We start from the raw sequence: 4908 nt of genomic DNA on the forward strand, positions 1-4908 counted from the left end.
AGCGTGGACCCCGCGCCCCAGCCCTGCCGCGGCCCCCCAGCCCTCCCCAGCAGCGGCTGCTGCCAGACTTAAAGCTGCTGGGGGCTGGGGTGGCCGTGGGGGCTCTCTGGGGCGGCTGGCTCACTGGCAGGGGGTCTGGGTTTGGGGGACACGAGCTCAGCATTGCTCTTCTCCCTCCTCCTGCCTCAGCGGGTTTTTGAGTCAGCGATAAGAGGGGGGGGGTGCATTGCTCCGACGCTGCATCTGTGGGATCCAGGAGCGTGGCCTCGGGGTGCAGCTGAACCCCGTCACCAAACTCACTCTGCCCCTGGCAGAGCTCTACGGAGACCCCCGGCACGCTCTGCATCCGTGCATCCCAAAATGCTGCCACAATCTGCCCCCCCATGGGGGCTGGGAGGGGGGCAACAAGCCCCCGCGCTTTAGGGGAGCACCAGAACCAGTGTCTCAGCCCCGGTCCAGCCTTTTAACTGGCAACAAAGCAGCCACGGAGTCCGCAAGGGCAGCTGCTCCCCTCCAGCCCCGTCCTTCCCCTTTGCTGTTTTATCCGGTGCCATAATAGAAATAAACTCCTGGTAAAAGGGCATTGTCAGAGGGAAAATGGGCCTCGCCCTTCGTCTGGCAGCTGGGAACGCGCAGGGCTTAGGGATATTGTTGCCTCCAGCCAGTTCCCAGTAAGGCATTTCCCAGAGGTTCCCCAAAGGAGCGGCTGTTGCGTTCACAGGGCGGGTTGCATCCCCCCCAGCAGCAGCACCCAGAGCTGCCCCTTTCCCGCGGGGCCGGGAATCGCTGTGCCAGGCACAGGGACACCCATCGGGACGAGCGGCCCTCACAGAGGGGATGGGGTGGGTACCGGTCCCGTGAGGGATGCCCTAACACGTCCCAACACGAGCTCTGGGGTCCCGGGGCTGGCAGGGGCTGCTCTGAGCGGTAGCGGCCACGGGCACTGGGGACGATGCACAAGGGACACACAGCACCTCGCACGCTGCCTGCGTAGCTCGGATGGGTCAGCGCCACTGGTGCGGAGATGTGATGGAGCAGGGACCCCCACGAGCCCTCCTCCCTTCTCCAGTGCTCCCCAGGACATGTGGGGCTCATTCCAGCTCCAGGCTGGGCCCAGAGATGTGGCTCAGCAGAAAGCAGATGACGAGCAAAGCGAGCGGCTCAAAGCCCCCAAACAGAACCCAGGCAGCTGGTGAGACTCACACGCCTGGCTGGAACCCGCCCCGGGCTCTGCGCCCGTGTCCCAGACACAGACACCGCTCCACGAGGAAGCACAAACTGCCCCGGGGCAGCGAACAAAGCCTCCGGCTGCTCCCATCATCCCGGCTGCTCCCATCATCCCGGCTGCTTGTGTCCTGCTCTTTCCTCACTGGCACTGCCAGGGCATGAGGTCTCTCAGGGATGGGGGCACAGCATCCCTTGGGGACAGGGGGCATGGTGTCCCTTGGGGACAGGGGCACAGCATCCCTTGGGGACAGGGGGCATGGTGTCCCTTGGGGATGGGGGGCACAGCATCCCTTGGGGACAGGGGGCATGGTGTCCTTTCAAGACAGGGGCACAGCATCCCTTGGGGACAGGGGGCATGGTGTCCCTTGGGGACGGGGCACAGCATCCCTTGGGGATGGCAGGGCACCACACAGTCCCAGCTCCCCGAGGGACGCACCCCACCAGCATCGGCAGCTGTGGCTTCTGCCCGCTGTGGAACAGGACAAGTTGGGGCACTTCGCTCTGCCCGGCGAGCTCGCGGGGCGCGGCGTGGTGGGGGGAGGCCGGAGGGGGATGAGCGCTGGGTTGCCCGACACCAACAGACTCCCCAAACAACAACAGTTACAATTATAATATACAACAAGAATCGCATGCAAGCCCCCCGGCGAGCCGAGCGAGCTCTGCCCTGACCCGTGCGGCGCAGAGGCCTCTTTTCTCCCCGGCTCTCAGCCCCGCGCTGGGAAACAAAAGGTGCAAAGTTTAGTGGTGCATGAAAGGAGAAACAAAACCCCGGCCCCAGCTCGGCCCGGGCCCCCCCACCGCCCCACCAGACAGATGGCAACAGTTGTCCCCGCGCACCAGTTGCTGGCTGCTGCCAACAAACCCCTTTTATCCCACAACGGGTCATAAATGGGAGCGTCGGAGCTGGCCCCCGCGCAGGGGAGCAGCCGCTGCCGAGGGGGCCGGGATGGGGACGGGAATGGGGATGGGGATGGCTCTCCCCATGGGATGCTCAGTGGAAAACAAAAAAGCAGCTGAAAGTGGCTCCTCTCCCCCTGCCCATCTGTCCCAGCCTCGTAGCCCCTCACCCAGGCGCTTGCAGCCCCCCAACCCAAGTGAGTTGGCCCCCCAGATCCCCAAGCCCCTCGGTGACACCCCAGGAATGGGGAGACATGGGGTGGGCTGTCCGTCTCCGGACCCCGCTTTTGTCCCATTTGAGTTGCTCACCTCCATGGGGGACAACTCCTCCCAGGGCCATAGGATGCGCTTACTTTTGGGGCGCAGGCAGCAGACCCCTGCTTCCCTTTGGGGACCCCCTCTCCCTCCCTGCTGTAATTTTTAACAAACCGAGGTCTGCGCAGGACCCGCTCCGTTTCGCTCCTGCCCCAAAGCCGGCCCGGGAGGAGGCGAGCAGGCGGGGAGCGGAGACAGAGCTGGAGCTGAGCCTGCCGGCAGGTTTTGTGGTTGTTCGGGGGGAATTTTTTTTTCATTTCAAGTTCGCGTTCAGCAAACGCCGCAGCCTGCCCCATCTGCTGCTGGAGTCCCTCCAAGCGCAGCAAGCTGTGAGCGCCAAGACGGTTGCCGTGCGGCACGGGGGCGAGGCGAGTGGGCGTGCGGCGGCTGCGGCACACGCGCTTGCATCTGCCCATGACCTTTTCGGAGGAAGACAGGCTTTTTTTTTTTTTTCCACCGGTCCTTTCAGTTTTTAGCAAGGATTGGAAAGACAGAGCGGTGCGGGGGCCGCGGGTGCAAGGCTGTTGGGGTGCGCAGGGCTCAAGGTCTGGCTGTGCAGATGTGAAGGGAGGCCAGAGCTGGATGAGGGAAGACGAGGGAGAGGAAGGTCTGTCAGGAGGAAGGGCAGGCAGACAGCGCAGTGCCCGGCCAGGAATCACTCTGCCATCCCGGCCATGGAACAGAAACCAACCTGAGCAGACGTGCCAACCCAGACCCGGTGCCTGCCCACGGCCCGGAGGGATCGGGGAAGGGCTTGGCTCAGCACTGCGGGGTGCGGAGCTGGAGGCAGAGCTGGCGTACGGGCTCCGCCATGGCAGCAAACACTGGCCACGCTGGAGTTTGCTGGTGCAAACCGTGGCGATGCCAGAGATGCCTGTGCAAGCAGCAGCGATGCAGGATTCTGCCGGAGGGCTGCAGCCCAAAGCACCACGGGCTTGGCGCAGCATCAACCACTCCGAACGCCGCAAACCGTCTTCCCATTGCCGGGCCACGTGGTTGCGGAGATTCGCCGGCAGATCCTGGGAAGATCACCAGGGCTCCAGAGCACCACAGGCGATGGAGCACCCCGGGGCCCACGCCTCCCCCTTTTCCCAGGGCTGGGCGCTGCCAGCTGCATCTCCCCAGATACAGGCGAGCGCGGCTGCGCCCGGGCGAGCGCCTGATTGGCCTCGGCCGAGCCGAAATAGCCGCTCGCTTCCCATCGCCGCATCGGCAAATAAAGAGGGCAGGAAGCACCTGGCGAGACAAGCCCCGCGCAAATGCGCTGGTGCAGGGAGGAGGCTCAGCATCTGCACCCGGTTTCGCTTCAGTCCCTCGTCCAGCTGCAGAGGTAAACACGGGAGAGCCCAGAGCCTTGGTGCCATCCCCGCTCACTTTTTCTCCTTCCGAGCAACCTGTCCCATTTGCCGCATTTCGACGGGGCCCAGCTCTCTTCCCAGCTTCAGGGTGGGCAGGAGTAAAACCGCTTCGAGGCAGGGATGGTCATACCGGGACCGGTGGGGGACAAGGCGTGGCTTCTGTGGGAAGGGCAGAAAAAAAACCCAACAAGCAGTTTCACATCCTAAACGCTGATGTTGCTTTTCTGAGAACTTAGAACCGAGAAACACCCACTTTCTGCTAAAGGGACGCCAGGAAAAAGGAGCAAACAAACATGCAAAAAAATCAACCAAACACAACATGAGTCAACCAAAACATCCTCACGGACCTGGGGGGACCCTGTCCTGGGGCAGTCGCTGCCCCTGGGTCAGGACGTTCCTCGTGGCCGCTTTGGGCTTTGCACAACCTGTGTTTCCCCAACAGACCAGCCCCCAAACTGCCCCAATTCCTGCGAGGAAGGACTGACAGCACGGCAACAGCAGGCACGGTGAGGGGGACAACGCATCAGTGCAGGGGACAGGACGTTAAAGCCCACTCACCTTTTTACTCTAAATAGGAATTAAACGTCCTTCCAGACCACGGGATGGGAGGAGAGCACTTTCCCCTGAAAGCCAGCATCACCTGTGCTGTCCTCCTTCCCTGCAGCAGGGTTTTTGCAGGGATCAGTTGTTCCCCGACGGATATCACACAGATGGACGCTGTCTGGGTTTAAATCCTGGATCCCGCTGTGCCGGCGGAGCTCATCTCTCCTGCAGGGTGCCGGGAAGCAGGCAGGTGTGCCGGGAAAAGGGCTGAGCTCTCACCAAGGACTCGTCAAAGGCAAATACTCGTTTATGCAACAGGCCGGTCTCTCATTGCAGAGGACAGCATCTGACCCAGGCTCAGAGCTGCAGCTCAGCACCAAAAGGCCTAGAAAGGGCTGGGGGGGTGCAGACAAAGACACATCTCCAAGCTAACACAGCTTGTTCACCGGGTATCACGATCCTACCAGAAGAAAAATGACAAGCAAAATAAAAATAGTAGATGAGTCACCTATTGAAAGGCTGGTGGGGGGATCTGGTTTCGGTGTGGGTAGGGCTCACTCCTCACTTA

The 4908-nt window shown here is 62.2% G+C and overlaps 1 long non-coding RNA gene across 1 annotated transcript; it reads right to left on the reverse strand.

Annotated features, from left to right (window-relative positions):
• Nucleotides 1–2543: 2543 nt before the first annotated feature.
• Nucleotides 2544–4689, reverse strand: LOC147597981 (uncharacterized). The gene is made up of 3 exons (XR_015260998.1): nucleotides 4356–4689; nucleotides 3131–3956; nucleotides 2544–3017 (listed from the first exon to the last, which is right to left on the reverse strand). It is a non-coding gene; the product is annotated as an uncharacterized LOC147597981 (long non-coding RNA).
• Nucleotides 4690–4908: the final 219 nt, after the last annotated feature.

The sequence above is a fragment of the Chlamydotis macqueenii genome, chromosome 23 (genome assembly GCF_036417535.1).
Source record: "Chlamydotis macqueenii isolate bChlMac1 chromosome 23, bChlMac1.mat, whole genome shotgun sequence".
In the NCBI taxonomy this organism is placed as follows: domain Eukaryota; kingdom Metazoa; phylum Chordata; class Aves; order Otidiformes; family Otididae; genus Chlamydotis; species Chlamydotis macqueenii.